The following is a 20,601-nucleotide window of genomic DNA, read 5'->3' as shown; positions in this document are numbered from 1 at the left end:
TAAAGATCTAATCCAATCAATGCAGCTCCTCATGTCCATAGTTATGTGTGGACCTAAACTTTCATAAGGACCTTTACATTAATTACTTACCTCATTTTGGTGAATTTAATCTCTTCAAACCTGGTTAAACCCAAAATTTTGGAATAATGTGAAAAACATCAATTGGCTTAAATACAACAGCAAACGTTGGGAATTGCATAAGAGTACCAGAAAATTGGAAAATTATTTAGCCTTTGATAACTTATCAATTGTGTCTTTTTCTTTCTTTTTTTTTAAATTAATAACTTAAAAGTAATTTAAAATTACTTTATTGTTAAAATAATCATTGGTTCCATACCGTACTATCGACAGAAATATTTTTCATCTTTTTTTTTTGTCTTTATTGGTTAAAGAAAAATAATTGAAACCAAAGACGCGAACAATTGATAGATTGCTTAAACTTATTGAGGGAGGTCGCATTTTGGAAATAAAAGGAACCTAATTCAGTCACAGTTGTGGCATAATTAGATGTCTGAAGTCTAACCCTTTTTTTAATGGGATTCTCATACAAATTATCATGTGGCTTCTAAATTTATGGAACAATGAGAGAAGGAATCGCATATGTCAACATGTTAGAGGCTTGACCTTGAGATGGAAACTAAAATTACATTTAAGTTATTCAATGTTGCTAGTCAACGAAGCAACCAGAATACAAAGTTTTAGTAGCATTTGTATTAAAGCAAAAGCAAGCATTTGTACCATCCATTTTACTGACTCTATATATTGTAATTCCCTTGTTGGGATGAACAAAACTCGTAAAGAATTTTTATGTTTTGTATCATGGGTTCTATTTGTTTTTGGATTGGGTTTGGAGTTTGGGGTAACAATAATTGGCTAAAACTCATTATTAAGTAAATTTATCATTGTGCATATTATAGGATAGACCTTTATTCTTTAGCTTTCAATTTTGTTTTATTTGGTCTTATGTGAAAGTTTTATTTTATTGTTTCTAACAAAAAATATAGGCACATCTATAAATGAGAAAAGGACTTCTAATTATAGTTATTAAACCTATCAACACTTGGCGGTTCAATTGTTCAAATTGATGAACGGGTCACCTATTTGGGTCGTGTTAGTGTTGGACCGGATAAGGAAGGAATTTGTTAAGTGACCAACGATCTGCTAGTTTAAGTTGTTTAACTTGTAAAATTCACAAAACCAACCAGTTTAACAACCCGTTAAAACTAGCAATTCAACAATCATATTGTTTTTATTAATTAAATATATTTTTTATTATATAAGATGATTGACGAGCGCGGGATATATATATATTAATTAGGTTATCAACAATCAAATTTTACATTTATAAAATTCTAAATACTCCACATGTGATTTTTCGTAAGTATATGAGTCGAGAGCGAGTATAGGGTATTAAGAATCAATCCCACAGAGAAGATTCTCAATTATCGATGATTTTCAAACGTTTTCATTATTTAGACTATCACTAGTGTAAGAAATTAAATGTACACTATAAAAGTAACAAAAAATGCAATAGAAAGTTTCTAAAGGTATGGAATTCTTTACTACTCTTGCAAATGATATTATCAGTTAAGTGAATGCTATTATCTTTGTTAGTTATAACGTAATTTCCTAATGTACGTGAAACTTACTCTCGTAGTGAATCAACTATACTTGCAACTAACCATACCTACTCTCATGGTTATAAATTAACTACAAATTCATTTCTTCTATGAAATTACATGAAACAAGTCACTAAAACTACAAAGGTGCTCCTCTACTCTCGTGAGTATACTCCCTAGGTTTATCACTTCCTTAAACTAGTATTAAATTCCAATTCTCATTGCAAACTCAACACCTTAAGATTATCACAATTAATGGACGGTTAATCATAATTAGAAAAGCAAAAGTGATAAATAATTTGCTCAAAATAATATCATCAAATAACCAAGTAAATATCACTAACAAGATATAGAAAATTCATCCATACTGTAGGCATAAAATTTAACTAAATATAAAGAACAAGATCCAAACTTGTATTATAGTTACACATGAACTTAAATACAAAAGAGAAAGTGATAGGAGAGAAGTCACCCTTGTCACATGAGCTCTAACTCTCCATCTTTGCTTTTCAAATTTTCATTTAAATCTAACTATAAATACAAGAAGGATAAATTACTCTAACTAATGAACTAAGGAAATTCTAGTAAAGGTTACATTTTTGGTGAGTTTCTTTAGCCTTTTCAAAGTTGTGAAAATGGTTTCCAAAGGCTGCTATTTATGGAGAATTCAAGCTCAAGGTGAGTTGTTTCTTGGTTGGCAAAGTTGGCTTTTGAACTCACCAAGAGTTGTTCTCCAAGTTTTCACACTCCTCTTGGTCAGATATAGCCGAAATTCTAAGTTATAGATGAGTTGGAAAGGTTGTGTGAATGCAAAACAAGTTGCAGTAGAAAAACTCGAATACGCGACCTTTAGGTCACGTATTGTATCCTGCGTTTTCTCCTTTGCAGGTTTGCACTTTCTGGGCAGAATTCATCCTTACTCTATTTTTAGTCCTACTTCAACTAATATTTTCTCAATGATGGAGGCTAAATCTTGCACAAAAATTGAAATTATAGATCTTTGAGTTAGCTTTCCAATGCATCAAGAATCATCCAATTTGGAGTTTTGTGGACCGAGAAATGACCAAAATACCCTCGATTGATCAGAACTCTGTTTCAGCTTTCGCCCATGAAATTGTACTTCTGTATTTTGACTTTTTGACTAGGAAAACGACTAAACTGGACTTTAATGTCTTCATAAAAAATGTAGAACTATATCTTAGCTTCAAAATGGTTGAAGAATCACCTCAACCCAATACTTGTATCTAAAGATATAGCCGAAATATCACAAGATATCAAAACTGAAAAACTCCCTTAATTGCATTTCCTCTTTTGCATTTCATATTCTCTTTTTATCACTTTAAACCATCATAAATTATCCAATTATCTTTTCAACTCACTCCATTTGATGATTGAATCCTTAAACCTACAAAAACATGAAATTTTTACCATTAAAATCCAGAGAAATGCAATTTTTACACTTTAAACTACAAAGTATATATTTTCACTAAAAACTTAGTTAATTAGCTATAAAAGTAATTAAAACACACCAAATTTAAATAATAAAACATACTAAAAACATGTAAAATATGCACTTATCAATGATGGTTGGGTTTAACTAATGAACCAACTGGCGATTCAGTCGCCTGCTAAAGTGGTACAATAATATGAGATTTATATATAGACTTACAACAAGTTACGGTACAATGAATCTAGACAAATATTCAAAATGGTAACTAACCTATTCTATCCTTATCTAATCCCTAATTGATATATGATTTAAATTTAAAAGAAAAGATAATTATAATCAACTCACTCCAACACTCCCCCTCAAGGTGGTTAATAGTTATCATATATGCCCAACTTATCAGGTGAGTTATAGAAGTTCTTAATTGACATAGCCTTTCTGCATGTGTCAACTAGTTGATCTTCCGACTTCACTAATGGAAATCGAATCATCTTATCTTCAAAATTTTGTTTCATAAAGTGCCAATCAAACTCTACTTGTTTAGTCTGATTATGCTACAGTGGATTTTGAGAAATATCGATAGCTGCTTTGTTATCACAAAACAAATCCATTTCAAAAGCTGGGGCACGAATGATTTCGGTAACTTCTTAAGCCAAAAATGTTCACACATCCATTTGGTCATTTCTTTGAATTCAGTTTCTACACTAGAAAAGCCACCACCTTCTATCTATTACTCTTCCATGTAACTAAGTTGCAGCCTACAAATGCAAAATAGCTTAAAGTCGATTTTTTATCAATAGGGTCTCCTGCCCAATTGGCATCCATATATCATTCAATGTTGAAGTAATTATTCTTGAAAAACAAAAGTCCTTTTTTAGGTGCACCCTCAAGTATCGAAAGATCTACATTACAGCTTCCATATGCCGGTTACTACGAGAGTGCATGAATCGGCTGACCAAACTAACGGCATATGTTATATCAGGGCGAGTATGATACAAGTAAATCAACTTACCGACTAACTCTGATATCTTTCTTATCAGCCAGCTTTTGATCTAGATATTTCTCAAGTCTATGGTTCTGGATAATCAGCATGTTGACAAGTTTACAATCCAATGACCCCACTTCTGCTAAGAAGTCAAATACATACTTCCGTTGAAATAGGAAGATGCCTTGTGTCGATTATGCCACTTTGATTCCCAGTGACCCATGCAAGAAAGCATTCTTCACATCAAGCTGATGCAATGGTTGATCTAAATTGGCTGCAAGAGACAGTAAAACTCTGACTGTATCAGTTTTGTGACTGGTGAGAAGGTCTCTTGATAATCGATACCATACGTCTATGTGTACCCTTTAACTACAAATCGAGTTTTACATTGGTTGATCAATCCGTCAATCTTGTACTTAATCGAGAAAATCCTTTTGCACCCCTTAAGCTTCTTTCCCTCCAGTAGTGAGACTAAGGTCCATATGTTTTTTTTCTTACAATGTTAATATTTCATATTTTATAGCTTTGGTCCAATTTGAATCCATAAAAATAGCTTGCACTCAGATTGAAATATTAAATATCACCTGATAAGACATTATATACAATGGCCTCCAGATATTCAAATAACCTATGAGTTGACATATAATTGGCCATGGAATATTTTGACCATTTTATGTTGGCTTTTGGAGAAAACCGATTTGGTAGATTGTCAAGATCAGATCTGTCAGACAATACATAACAAGCAATTGTATCCAAATCAATAGAAGGCAAAAGTGTAACGGAAATACTAACCTCAGAAACATTCTAAGGAGAAGAATGATCAGGTATTAAGGATAGAGAGGTTATATCATCTTGATCGGCTTCTATATCACCTTGTTAGAAGACAAATCAGCAACAACTTCTTGAGTTATCAACAATAGCATTAGCCTTAAGAGTATTGACGGGATTTTTATATCAATGCAAGTTTAAATTTATACCCGTTAGCTGCAAGTATATAGGCCGAAATTGTAATGTAGGATATGTATCGGGTCGATCCCACGAGGAGCAATTGAAACAAGTACTAGACCCTTATTTTTCTCTATTATTTAGATTTACAATAAATTTGAGCAGAGAAAGTTTATTGCTATAATCTACAAATCTGATCTGCAAATTTAACAAATGCTAAATGCAAATGAAGAATTCTTACTCAAGAAAGTCTCTAGGGATGTAGATTCCATTTATGGCATAAACAACACAAATGAATGGATTTACCTCTTGTTATTATTCTTGTTTAACCAGAGATTCATTTCCAAATTTACCAAATCTCATTCTCATGATGAAATGGCCTAGAGTAGTTCAGTTTTCCCTATTTTCATGGTGAAATACTACTACAACTCTGTTTTCTTTCATGAAATGCTAAGTAATCCACTTAAGTGTATCTCTATTTTCATAAACATACAACTTAAACTCTACTCATGTGCTTCCATTGTTACTACCAATTCTCACTGAATAATAACAACTATAAACATGCTATTGGTGATCAATCAATAACAAGTAATCACAGCTACACAAGTAGACAAATTAATACAAGATATAACAAGTGTAAATCACATTCAATTAGTATTATTTAGCCATAAGTTTCATCTACTCCCTAGATTAAGGAGTTTAGCTACTCATGAATGATTTAACAATCAAACTCACAAGTTTATTAATGCAAAACATCATGAAGTACAAGTACAAAAAAGATAAAAGAAAGCTTAGCCAATTGATGGTGAAGCTCTCCAATTCCTGCTATGCTTTTGCACAATATGATTACAAGTGAAAACTCCAAATGCTTCTCCAAGAACTCTTAGCTAGAGAGAAACTAGTTACAAGAAGGAAAACTAACTACGTAGGTTTTTTTATCCCCTACTTCTTCCTTGTGTCTCTGCATAAAAGGTGGTGGAAAGTCTATTCCTTTCACTTCATAATTTCCTCCACTCAGATTTTGCAAAAAGAAGTCAAAGAAATGATGTTTCCTTTTTGTCTACAACTCATTTGGTCTTCTCTTTTATTGTAGAAGCATGTGTCACCGATTTCTGTCCCTCAAAATAGCTGGAAAAGTTGTGAGAAAGGTAAAAGAAAATGGTTGTGCCACTTGCTGAAGAGAGAGACAGATCCGAGCCTCAGATCCGAGGGGTGAAAATGGATCCGAGGGCTTTTCATGATGGATCTGAGGTCGGATCCTCTGACCTCGGATACACTACTCCAGAAGTACAGACGAAGGCTTGGATCCCTCTTTGCTCTCACGAATCCGGGCTCGGATCCGTGCCATTAAATTTCCAGTTTTTCATTTCTTTCCTTTTTCCTTCATTTTTGCTCCTAATTTCTTGTATACTTTATCCTCTGGATGATCCTTACATTCCCTTCAACTCGTGCATGAATTTCATACATCGATATCCTTCACAATTTCACAAAATTAACGCATTAATCCACTCATTTATCAAGTTTTGAATACTTAAACAATATTTAAGCAATTATTACCAAAAGAGTTCAAATATGGCTTTAATCTTCTCAAAACATACCAAAAGTTCATGTCAAACTTGTACAAAATATACGTTAAATATTCACTTATCAAATTCCCCCACACTTGAATCATTGCTTGTCCTCAAGCAATTTGCACAAAACTTACTTCAATGATTCAATAGATAAAAAAATATACATACTTTTGTCAAATTTAATTCCTCAAAAACCTAGAAACCAATCATTATGCCATTTCTCAGATTACACTAAATACTCATAATATTCAATTAAAGAAAAATAATTATGCCTTAATTTTAACAAATTCAAATCAATCTCTCATTTTATCCTAATTTCACAAATAAGTAAATCACATAGTCAATTTTATGGCCTTCCTCATCCCATAACCATCAAAATTTTCATAACTAAGATGGATTTATTCATACTTCATTTTACTTAAATAGTAGAAATATCTTTTTACGCAAAAATCAACACTTTTAGGTGAAGATTCCCGGTTACTCAACATTTTACTTATTCAAATTGCTAAGCATACTCTTAATTCCAATACCTTTTCATGCGAATGTTGACATTTGTAAATGCCAACCCCCGGTTACTCAGTATGCGAATCATTGGAGTAGAAAATATTAGTATTATTATTATTATTTTTTGCTATTATTTTTTTAACAAGTTTTTTTTTCTAAGCATAATTAAAGGAAGAATCTGGCCTTGTCTTGACTATATCAATCACTTACTTATAAAATTAAGTAAAAAGGAGAAATATCATTAAACATGCAAAATTTTAAGCAAAATTTTTCTTATTTAACTAAATATACTTTCTAAAATGTAAAAATTCTAATTGTATAATGACTAATTCCAAGTCAAATAAGGACTAAACTTTCCCAAAATACATATAACATTTTATCCAATGGAAGAATTAGGCACTTAAATTTGAACATTTTGGTCATTATTTGAAAGAATTGCAATGAAATATTGGAAAATATTTCAGAAAAATTTTGACAGAGTTTCCCGATATAATTGAACAAAACTCCCTGCCAACAGCCTCAATTTCAAGAAAATTACCCTCAAGACAATATTTCCAAATATAATTCCAACATTTTTAAACCATCGACAACTCAAATCATGCATTTCAAAACACAATAAGATAAATTAATCCCTCCCCCACACTTAAAATCTACAATGTCCTCATTGTAGAGGAAGGTTAAAGAAACTGAAACTTCCCTCAAATAGGTGGTGATTCAATTTGAAGCCCTTAATCCTCACGATCATCCAACTTCTGGCCACAATGAAACCAAAGAGTACGAAAAACCATAAGTAGCACAAGATAATCCAATATGAAAACTACAAAATAAAACAACAAAAGATGTAATCAGCTAAAGATCTTCATGGCTGCTCAGAACGAGGGTCTACTACCTCCTCAGTTCCATGAGGACCCTGTGATGTATCAATATGCCCCTCCTCTTGCTGAGGTGTTGCAGTAGGCGACCGGCGAATATGGAAATGGTCCTCGATCACATGAAGACGGCGATCATGTCTGTTGAGTCGCTCCGTGTGACAGCCCCACCTCACCCTAAGGCGAACCAAAGGGTTCGGCGGACCGCCTGCCCTGCTCTCGCCGGAACTACGAATCCAGAACAGACGAAGACCCTACCAAACGCTCCAAAGAATTTCGAGATATAAACATTTAGAACCCAATTGAGCCAATCTAGAAGATGCAATAACTCTTTGGTACAACGTTCCCACGAAAGCAAAGCGAAATGGATGGGCCGCTACCACGTCACAAGCCAACCAAGTACAAGTATACTTTGTTTGCCATGAAAGAAAGTACATTCCCGAATACATATGTCACATAAACATGAGGGAACACTTTAAAATATGCAAATTAGTAAGTTTTCAAATCTAAAAGGAAACATTGTATTAAGATACATTTAGGGTCTCCAAATTATCGAGGAGCTATACCCAAAAGAACAAAAGAATTTCTAACTAACTCAACTCATTCTTCAAAACATTGAAGTTCCAAAAGATGGTTCCCTGTAAGGAAAACAAAGATAACGGAACGGGGTGAGCTAAAAGCTCAATGAGGTACCAACAGTATAAACAGTAGAATCAGTAGAATTCATGAGAAAGCACTTTGGAGGCACATATTCACATCAAATACGAGAAATGAATGGACATCACAATGTAAAGGATACAGGTGGCTCTCAAGAGTCAAATCCCCGTTGCCATACTCGATCCAGCCTCATTGACTCTCCGTCAACGTTCAAATACAAGAACCAGTCCCGTAGAACACCACTTTAACGCCAAAACCCCGTTCACCAAACATACCCCTTACCGGGCCCGAACGCCAAACAGGAACAGGAATGGTAATACTCGAGTATACCGAAAATCCAGAGTCTCCAATACCCATAGATTCCCCAAGAACAGGCATCCATGGATTGTCAATTTCCTCGACCAAGCCCTTGCTGGCTCGATTCAATTAACTCCCCATGAGGTTGAGCTCAAGTTTAACAGGAAGGTCGTTGGATACACTTCCAAACGACATCATAACAAGTGCAAGTAACAAGTTCAAGTACGTAACAAGTACAAGTAATAGATTCCAGTTCGTTCAGTACAGGCAAGAGAACGAGTGTGATTAAGTACACCCTCGTTTCATACAAGATAAACAATCAGGAAAGACATTCAAATAGCAATTTGCAAGTACAGAAAACCAGTTTAGCAATAATTCAGAGGAGTGGTGCACTCACCAGTTCAAGTACAGATACTTCAAAAGTTTTCCCGCCAAAGTGGCTTTAATCGCCAAGAACCCTAAAAGAACTAAAGTAAAACAATTGAAGGTTCCACATCCAAAATCGAGTAAACAGAATGCACAAGTGAGGCTCGACTACTAGTCGTATGCCTCGCCAAATAATTACTAATGCAAGGGTGCAAAACATGATTTTTGGAAACGAAAAGCTAACATGAAAACCTATGGCTCAAACAATCCAAAAGCCCTTCAGTTCTACCAAAAGGCAACTCAAACTTAAAGGATCCAAACGGCCTAGAAAATTGGATAGCATTCCCCCTAAATTTGCTTACTTTTCCAACCATCAAGGCTTCCTTTTTTCCTCAATCAACCCCAAAGTCACACACAAAATAATTTCATTTCAATAGCCGTTCAATAGGCTCCAAGTAGTACAAGTACAAATTCAAGCCAGGGAAAAGTCCAGAAAGGAAAATAGGTTTGACGTTGTTTTGCGTAACGGACACAACTGAGACTACACTTATCGGATTGGAATGAAATTTATACCATTTCGAAGCTAAGATAAAGGTCTACAACTTTGATGAAGACCATTCAGCCCAGTTCATAGTGTAGCTAGGTCAAATGTGCAATATACAAAACCAAAATCTCACAAACAGGTTGGCTAACTGCACTATGGTTAGACGTCAATAACTCAGGCTATCGAAGTCCGATTGAGGTGTATCTTATGGCGTTTCGAAGCCAAGGCATATACCTACATTTCTTATGAAGACCTCCAAAGCCAAATCATGCATTTTCATGGTCAAAACTGGAAATTTTCACGAAAATAGAAATCTGGGCACGAAACAGGGTGCATGGGCAGCTAAGGGTATTTCGGTCATTTCACATGCTACCGTGCTCAGATCGAGTTGAAATTTTGCAGGCAGCTATTTAACACCATTTTCTACAACTTTCATGTTTTAACCTAAGCCTGATTCGGCCTCTAACATGACTAAATAAATCCAGTCAGAACAGGGCAAATGTAAACTCTAAACCTGAAATTTGCTCACCAAACCAGAAATTTTCTACAACCCAACATATCCAACATATACCAATTTCATTTACACCATAATAGGCTATCATACCATGAGTAAACCATAAAATACTATATAAAACAGAAAAATCCTCAATTAATAGAAAAATTAGACAACTCAACCATAACTTATGAAATAACCCACAAAATGACATGCTTCACCACTAAAACCCTTAATTGATCATTATTATCATGAAAGGGAAGATATCTAGACAACTCACCTTTGTAACTCCAAGAAACAATATGGCTAGAGCTTGTTCTTCACAAATGGCTCCACTAAAGGTCTTAACCTAGCTTATCAACTCACTTTTGTGGAGGAATTTGGAATTTAAACGGTAGGTTTGCAAGATTCAAACAAGAAAGGTAGGAAAATTGAAGAAGCTTTCTCTCTTCTTTTCTCTCTAGTTGCTCAGCCAAGAAGCTTAGAAATGAAGTTGGTTTTTGGTCAAAATTGTTTTAGTAAAGGTGAAGAAAGACTAGTCAAATGTCCACCACCCAATGAAAATGCAACATGTGGCTCTCTTAAGCTTATCTCATTTCTTTTGTCTTCCAAGACTTAATTAACTAGTTAACCTCTAATTGTCTCCTAGCACCTTGTAAAATAATATCACTTAATACAAAACCCCAACAAGTTGTCAAAAATATATCACATTTATCGCACTAGCGGGTCTCACGTCCATAATACACTTCAAAATTGACCCGAACTAACTTAAACTAGAAAAATATTTTAAAAAAATTATATTCACTTATAAAATGTCTAGAAAATTAAGGTAGTAAAATAAAATAAGGAAAATGCATGAAAAGGAACAGAATTAAAGGGTATAAATTAAGGAAAATTTTACGGGTCCTCACACTCCGTCATCATCCGCTCAGTCTGGTCAATGCGCTCGACGATTCGAGTCTCCATACAACAGATGGCATTGAGGAGCTCTTGCCACTTGGAACGCGGTGGAGGAGGTGGTCGCAGAACAGGAGAAGGAAGAGTCTGCTGCGCCTCCGACTCTTGAGTTTCCGTTTGTGATTCAATGTGAGGTGGAGGCTGAGTGGAAGTCGATGCTCCTCCAGTGTCCCGAATCAGAGCAGCTCCAAAATCCGTAGAAATACCCAAGGATTTGAGTATCGAAACATTTACCTCCTCGGCCGACCTCGTTACCACAGCTCTCTCGGTTCCAAGGGGAACCTTGAGCTTCTCAAAGGTGAGGGATAGCAGTCGAGGAAATCCGAAACAAGTCTCGCCGGCTCTCATGCGAGCTGTGTTTTGCATATAGCTGATGATAATGCTGGGTAGAGGAATATCGGTCAACTGCCTACCCACTCCATGTATCATCTTATCCAGAAAATAGAGATCGCTGTTTCGGATCTCTCGTTTGCCACTCCTTTTCGGCACCACATTAAAGGCAAAAAGATAGAAGATCAGGTGGTATCGATACTCGAAGGAGTCGGCATATACCGTGAGTTTTTTCGAACTTCCTCGCTCACGGTACCGACCTTTAAGACGTCCCACAGCCTCTCCCACTTGCCAAGAGTCTCGAGCTTTGAACTCCTTGGTCAATTTGACATCGTCGCCTTCGTCTTTGAGTTTGACGAATTGTCTCAGTGTATCTCGATTGAGAGCCACTCTCCTGCCTCGAACCCACGAGACGATGAGATTGCCACTGTGTCTCTGCTTGTTTTCCACATTGGCATAGAACTCCTGGACCAGGTTGGGGTAGTAGTGCTTGGGCAATTGAAGGATTTCACCCATCCAAGTTTCTTGAATACCGTCGAGATGTGGTAGTGCGCATCCACCTCCGGTGCCAAGTGTTTCTCAATGATGATTTCCTTGTCCAGGCCGGCTTCGTACCATTGTTGATTCTCAAGTGATGTGAATCGTGTGGTATCATAATCCGGAGGTGGCTCATCACGGCTAGTAGACGCGGTCTTCCGGCGAGAGCGAGGTGGCGGCTCTGGTGAGGGAGATTCCTCTTCAGGCGACTCCTCTTGCAAGGAAGGTGTGTGTTCCTCACTTGGCGATGACGAAGGTGCGGGAGTCCTAGTCCTTCTTGTGCGAGCCATGATACCTGTACACAAACAAGATGAATATGCATTATAAACAATATAATCTTGCTCAAACATATTAAATGAGAATTTAAGAAAATTTCGGCAGAGTTTCCCCTTGAAAAAGGACTAAACTCCCTGCCAACAATCAACACATACTTTGCTTGACACATTCTTATATTCAATTTTAACATTTAGACGCTATATTCTCATTAAGGAAATCATATCATGCATAGTAAGTCCAAACACTTGAGAATTATAGACATTTGCAAGAATGAACATCTCAAACACTTGAACATATCTCCAATCCACTGCGTGTAAATCCACATTTTCATATGCATTGCTAAAATATTCTTAATCTTCACAATTGTCAATTTGCATACACATGAGTTCCAATTTATCCACACAAATGCAAATTATCTCAACAAAATAAGAGATTTCAAGCAAAAGTGGTTCAATATCATAAACACACTCTAATGATAGCATATCCTTTTTTTTTATTTTTATACATCAGTGATTTATACTCCTCGGAACAAGTTCATAAATTCAATAAAAGCAAACATTCACAAGTTTAAATCACTGAAATGCTCAAGCCCAATAAATTTTAAAAAAATACCAAAAATATCACCAAATTCACAATTTTCCCTATACTAAGCACAAAAATATTAGTAAAAACATATTCTAGTACAATGTAGCACATTTGTATCAAGAAATTTCAACAAATATGCATTTATTACAATATACCCAAAAAACTAGAAAAATGCAAAATTAGAAGTTATGAAATCTCAAAGAGAATTGCAAATTGTTACCTCAAATGTGTAGATTGATGATGGAGGATGAAAATGATGTAAAGTTTGACACAGAAACACGCCAAAATACCCCCCAAATTGAAGAAATCAGGTGCGGCCCGAATTGTGGTTTTGAAGATCAAAACCCTTCTTTGTTTTTTTTTTTGGTAAAATAGATTGGGGTTAATGATCAGAAGAGGTTTGGGGAGGTTTATATGGTGAAAATTTGGATGATTGATGGATGAAATGGGAGATTGGAGGAAGAGGTTAGGGTTTCGGTGAGAAGAGGGAAAAGGGAATTCGAAAAATGCAGAAACGAGGCTTCGGTTCTGCTATATCCGCGAACCGATCCGAGCGCGGATTGGTTTTGCAAGGCCTCAGATCCGACAAGACTCGGATCCGTCTTAACAGAACCACAGACGAGCCCTCGGATCCATCTAGGTTGGATTGGATCCGAGCTCGTATCCTATGGATCTGAGGTCGTATCTGTCTGGGCTTTTAGGGCCTGAGCTCGGATCCGTATTTCTCTGCACCAATTGTAGAAACTGCAATTTTTCAAACTTTTTCTCCCTTTTTCGGTCAATTCCAAATTACACATTGGACATATTTTTTATCAATTCCAACCTCCCACGTACATGTAATATACCATAAACACAGTATCCAACCTCTCAAAACACATCAATCCCATATACATTGAAAATCGAGGGGTGGCATTCCTTGATCATTTTTTGCATCTTTACACCAAAATGGCATTTTTGGGCATTAAATGCACATCAAATGAGTCCATGAGCATTTATAATATGTTATCACCAAAATTCACTTGAATATACTGAAAATGCAACATTGTATGTATGCTTGAGAATTCTAAACAATTAAAGCACAATTTTGGTAAGAAAACCTCTCTTTTTACATTTGTTTTTCAATTGTACCTCCAAAATGGATGATGAAACTCCGGTACCTCCTACAAACAAGTGAAATACATCTAATTAGTCAATTAAATCACACCAAAATGTAAGAAACACATAAAAAAAAATACACAACTACAATATTATTATTGGGTTGCCTCCCAACAAGCGCTTTGTTTAGAGTCGTTAAGCTCGACTCTCCTACAGCTCTTTTAACTCTCCATTGCGTTTCCTAAGGAGTAAATTACTCCTTTAGGAACCTTTTCTCCAGCCAAATAGGGTTTTAATTTTTGACCATTTACTTTAAATGGGGAACCATTTTCTCCTTTTATTTCCACTGCTCCATAAGGAAATACTTGAGTAACTTCAAATGGTCTCGACCACCTTGACTTCAATTTTCCTGGAAATAACCTCAGGCGTGAGTTGAACAAAAGTACATTTTGCCCTACCTGAAATTGTTTAGGAATAATATGCTTGTCATGCCAATATTTGATCTTTTCTTTATAAATTTTGGCATTTTCATAAGCATGTAGTCGGTATTCCTCCAATTCACTTAACTCAAGTAATCGCTTTTCACCTGCAAGATTAAAATCCATATTAATAGATTTAATTGCCCAATAAGTTTGTACTCAATCTCTACAGGTAGGTGACAAGTTTTCCCATAGACCAAACGATACGGTGACATCTCTAGGGGTATCTTAAATGCCGTTCGGTAAGCCCACAGTGTATCATCTAACTTTGTAGCCCAATCCTTGCGTGATTTATTCACAGTTTTCTCCAAAATGAGCTTTTTCTTACGATTAGCTAGCTCCGCTTGTCCGTTGACTTGAGGATGATATGGAAGTGATGTCTTGTGCCTACAACCATATTTAAACAATAAGGAATCCAATTGTTTGTTACAAAAATGTTTCCCTTCATCACTTACTATGGCCTTAGACATACCAAATCTACTGAAAATATTCTTTTTAAGGAATTTAAGTACAATTTTAGAGTCATTAGTAGGTGAAGCGATTGCTTCTACCCATTTAGAAACATAATCTACTGTTACTAAGATGTACTTATTATTAAAAGAACTAGGAAATGGTCCCATAAAATCAATACCCCATACATCAAATAACTCAACTTCCAAGAATGTAGTTAGGGGCATTTCATTTTTTCGAAATATATTTCCAGTTCTTTGGCATGCATCACAATTTTTAACATATTCCCTAGCATCTCGGTACATAGTTGGCCAATAAAACCCTGATTGCCATACCTTTGCCACAGTCTTGGAAGTACTGAAATGACCACCTGTTTCAAAATTATGACAATCATATAAAATATTATGTACCTCATCTTCGGGACTACATCTACGTATCATACCATCGGCACAATGTTTATACAGCAATGGTTCCTCCCAAAAGTAACTTTTGACATCATGTAAGAATTTCTTCTTTTGATGCTAATTAAACCCCTTTGGAATCTCTCCACTGACCAACTAGTTAGCAAAATCTGCATACCATGGAGAATTGTTAAGTGCTAGGACAAACTCATCTGGAAAATTCTCTTGAATTGGAACTTGATTCTTGACTGGGATATATTCCAAACGTGATAGATGATCTGTAACTAGATTCTCCGATCCCTTTTAGTCTTTTATTTCCACATCAAATTCCTGCAATAAAAGAATCTACCGAATTAGTCTAGGTTTTGCATCCTTCTTATGTAGCAAATATTTAAGAGCTGAATGGTCCGTATATATAATAACTTTAGATCCTCCTAAATAGGATCTAAATTTATCTAAAGCAAATATCACCACCAATAGCTCTTTTTTTGTAGTTGCATAATTGAGTTGTGCCTCATTTAGCAACTTGCTATCATAGTAAATGACGTGCAATCGTCCTTCTTTCTTTTGTCCCAAAACTGCTCCAATCGCATAATCACTTGTATCACACATCAATTTAAATGGTAGTGACCAATCGGGCAAAGTTATAATTGGGGCCGAAATCAATTCCTTCTTCAACCTTTCAAATGCAACCAAACAATTGTCATCAAATTGAAAAGGAGTATCTTTACATAATAAATCACATAATGACTTTACTATTTTAGAAAAATCTTTAATAAAATGTCTATAAAAGCCAGCATGTCCTAAAAAACTCCTTATCCCCTTGACATTGTTTGGAGGTGGCAATTTTTTTATAACTTCTATTTTGGCTTTATCCACCTCAATTCCCATGGGGGAAATCTTGTGTTCTAAGACAATTCCTTCTTTTACCATAAAATGGCATTTCTCCCAATTCAGTACAAGATTTGTTTCCTCGCATCTCTGCAAAATCAATTCCAAATTATGAAGGCAATGGTCAAAAGATGAACCATACACAGAAAAATCATCCATAAATATCTCCAAAATTTTCTAAATATAATCTGAAAATATAGCCATCATGCAATGTTGAAAAGTCGCAGGTGCGTTGCATAAACCAAATGGCATCCTTTTAAAGGCAAAAGTGCCATAAGGACATGTAAATGTGGTATTCTCTTGGTCCTCTGGAGCTATAGCTATTTGATTATATCCTGAAAAACCATCAAGAATACAATAAAATTCATATCCGGTTATTCGCTCCAATAATTGATCAAGAAATGGCAAGGGAAAATGATCTTTTCTTGTTACTGTATTTAACTTACGATAATCAATACACACTCTCCACCCTACCACGAGTCTAGATAGAATCAATTCATCATTTTTACCCACGATTGTAGTTATTCCACCTTTCTTTGGTATCACATGAATTGGACTAATCCAAACACTATCGAAGATAGGAAAGGCGATACCTGCATCAAGCCACTTAAGAATTTCATTTCTTACCACCTCTTTCATGTTTGGATTAAGTTTTCTTTGTGTTTCCACCACTGGTTTGCAATTGTCCTCCAATAAAATGCGATGCATGCATATAGAAGAACTTATACCTTTAATGTCTACAATTGTCCATCTCATTGCCTTCTTATGCTTCCTTAGAACTCTTAGTAACTTTGTACACTGCTCATCATTCAGGTCAGCACTAACAATTACAGGTAAAGTACTATTTTCTCCAAGAAAGTCATACCTTAAATGAGTTGGAAGTGGTTTGAGCTCTAGTTTTGGAGGTTCAATTTCTGAAGGTGGTGAAAGCCCTTTTCTTTGGCCAAGACTTTCATACAAATTACCCCTTTTATAAGATGCTTGAAAATCCAAATACTTGGCCAATTCTTCAATTTCTCCATAATCACCTTCTTGCTTTCCTAAACTCATTAAACAATATTCAAGAGGATCAAAGTCAAAATTAACTTGACTCATCTCTTGAGTTAGTTTATCAATTGTGCCAATAGAATATGCATGATCGGTAAAAGAAGGGTATTTTCCCATTTCATGCAAATTAAGGGTCCGTTTGTTTCGGGTGAAAATGTTTTTCAGGAAAATATTTTCCTAATTTCCCGTGTTTGGTTGCACAAAAGTTACTGAAAATATTTTCCTATGTAAAATATTTTCACTCATCTTATGGAAAACAACTTCCCTTCCAAACTTATTGAAGTTGTTTTCCGAAATGCATGCATCCCGCCTGTAATATGTTCCAAACTTACTGAAAACATCTTGTAGTATGTTCTTTTTTTTTATAGTGTAAACAGAAGGACTCGAACCCAGGACCTCTTCCTTACACTCCCTCCCCCGTACTACCCAACCCTCCCCCTAGTATATTCAAAATAAAAAAAAAACCTCATCATGCTCATCCTATGCTAGTAATTAATTATGTATAATATGGACATTCTTTTCTAGAAAAACTTCCAGCAGTGAGAGTGCAAGATATATGTCACAATAAGCATTGCATGTGATTGATATTTGACACTAAATGGCCAGCAATTTGTTTATTGCTTAAGGAGATATTTTTTATTCATATATACATTTCTCCAAGATTTTTTAAAGTTAAACAATGAGATAAATTTTCTTATTTTGCATGGGAAGAAGTATGTAGTTATAATATGTAGAAAGTAAAAATAGAGATAAAAGTGAAAATATTTTAAAAGTTAAACAAACACCAGAAAAATGAAGTAAGAAAATTTTTTCAGTAAGCTAACCAAACACCTGAAAATGATGAAAGGGAAATGATTTTCATGGAAAATTACTTCCACGAAAAATATTTTCCCAAGGAAAACATTTTACTTCCAACCAAACAGACCCTAAACTCTACATCTTCTTCACCTACTTGAAACTTCAGTTTGTCATTTTTAACATCAATAATAGTACCTGCAGTAGCTAAAAATGGTCTACCAAAAATAATTGGCATAGATACATCTTCTTCCATATCTAACACCACAAAATCCACTGGAATGATAAATTTTTGAACTTTTATCAATACACTCTCCAACACTCCCAATGGATATCTAATAGACCTGTCTGCTAGTTGCAAAGTAATATTAATGAAATTAACCTCCTTCAAACCCAATTGTCTAGCCACCGTTAGAGGAATCAATGATACACTAGCACCAAGATCACACAATGCTTTAAAAAAATCAATGTTTCCTATGGTACAAGGTATAGAGAAACTTCCTGGATCCTTCAATGTCGGTGGTAGCTTATTTTGTATAATTGCACTACACTCCTCAGTTAATGCTATTGTTTCGCAATCTTCCAACTTTCTTTTTCTAGTCATGATTTTCTTGAGAAATTTTGCATAAGACGGAATCTGCAAATAGCATCGGCAAAAGGAATGTTAATATGCAATTGTTTGAAAAGTTTAACAAATTTTTCAAAATCTTTATCAAACTTATTCTGCTTTAATCTTTGTGGAAATGGAATCGTAGGAGGTATTGGAATGGTAGCGGAAGTTGATGGTTGATTTTCTCTTGGTTTCTCCAAGCTATTTTCTTCCACTATCGCCTCTTGGTTCCTCTGCTTTTCTTCTTGTTTTTCATTCTCATCTTGCTCAACTTCCACCACTGGAGGTTCTTCTAATTGCTTACCATTACGAAGAGTAATGGCTTTGACATGCTCCTTAGGATTTACCTCCGTTTTGCTAGGTAATTTTCCTTGATTTCGATTATTCAAAGAACTAGCAATTTGACCAATTTGGACCTCTACATTCCTGTACATTGTAGTGAGTTGGTCCAATCTTCCTTCTACTCGCTCAAATCTGTCCGAAGTAACTTTTACAAGTTTTTTCGCTGCTATCTCCCAACCAGGTTTAGTTTCAACTTGTTGTTGCCTTGATTGAAATCCTGGTGGATTGGCTGGCCTTAGTTGATTTCCTTGATCCTTCCATCTAAAGTTTGGATGATTTCTCTACCCCGGATTGTAAGCATTCGAGTAGGGGTTATTTTGAGTATTACGATTGTAATTATTGACGAATTGTACCTGCTTAGAATCAACACACTCATTAGTATCATGTTCACCTCCATATACAGAACAACAGCTACATGTGCATTAGATGAATTTGGACCAACTCCATCTTGTCTACTTAGCAACTTCATCACATTATGGCACTCAGCATATTGAGAGTATCCATTTCTATCATATCTGCGTGACGTCTTGTATTACCTCTCTCATTGGCCCACTGGTAATTATTTGCTGCCATTTCTTCTATCAAATTCTGAGATTCTTGGGGTGATTTACACATTAAAGCTCCACCTGCAGCTGCATCGATCATAGTTTTAGTAGAAAAAACTAAACCATTATAGAAGGTTTGTATGATTAACCACTCCGGCAATCCATGATATGGACATTTTCGAAGCAAATTTCTAAACATTTTCCATGCCTCATATAATGATTCACCTTCCAATTGGTTAAAACTAGTGATATCCATTCTAAACTTAGCAGTCTTACCTGGTGAAAAATACTTATTTAAGAATGCTCTTGATAAATCATCCCATCCGGTGAAAGTATTAGGAGTATGAGAGTGTAGCCAAAGTTTGGCCTTATCTCTCAATGAAAATGGGAACAATCTTAGCCTTATAGCATCATCATTAACTTCATTCATTTTAATTGTATCACAAATTTCCAAGATATAGCTAAGTGTGTATTAGGATCTTCTACTGCATTACCTCCAAATTGAAACTGTTGAACCATTTGGATAAGTGATGGTTTAATCTCAAAATTATTAACATTTACCAAAGGCCTTGCTATGCTCGTTTGAGATCCTTGTGTTCCCGGTAGAGCAAAATCTTGTAGAACTCGCCTATTTGCTTCGTTTTCTGCTATTTCTTCTTCAAATGGAAGCTCTATTAAGATTTCCTCTATTGGTTGCCAAATCTCTTGTTCCTCCTACTGTGGCGTGTTCCTCCTTTGTCTATGTAGTGTTCTCTCAATTTCTGGATCGAAAAGTGCAATTTCTCGAGACACCCGATGCATACACTACAAATAGAAATAAGAGATATTATGCAACTTCGATTGTCGAAATTTGATTACAATGTAGGATTAAATATAATTAGCTCAACTAAAAAAATAAAGCTGTCTAAATCAATGAAGATGATTAGGTTCTAATATTGCCGCCCCCCTGCAACGGCGCCAAAAA

General features: G+C 35.4%; 1 non-coding gene across 1 annotated transcript; it reads left to right on the top strand.

Annotated features, from left to right (window-relative positions):
• The first annotated feature begins 19,795 nt into the window (after positions 1 to 19,795).
• Positions 19,796 to 19,902, top strand: LOC113691225 (small nucleolar RNA R71). Its single transcript, XR_003448634.1, has one exon. It is a non-coding gene; the product is annotated as a small nucleolar RNA R71 (small nucleolar RNA).
• Positions 19,903 to 20,601: the final 699 nt, after the last annotated feature.

This window comes from Coffea arabica, chromosome 5c (genome assembly GCF_036785885.1).
Source record: "Coffea arabica cultivar ET-39 chromosome 5c, Coffea Arabica ET-39 HiFi, whole genome shotgun sequence".
NCBI classification, from domain to species: domain Eukaryota; kingdom Viridiplantae; phylum Streptophyta; class Magnoliopsida; order Gentianales; family Rubiaceae; genus Coffea; species Coffea arabica.
The sequence above is the reverse complement of the archived record's forward strand: the minus strand, read 5'-3'. Positions and strand labels throughout refer to the sequence as shown.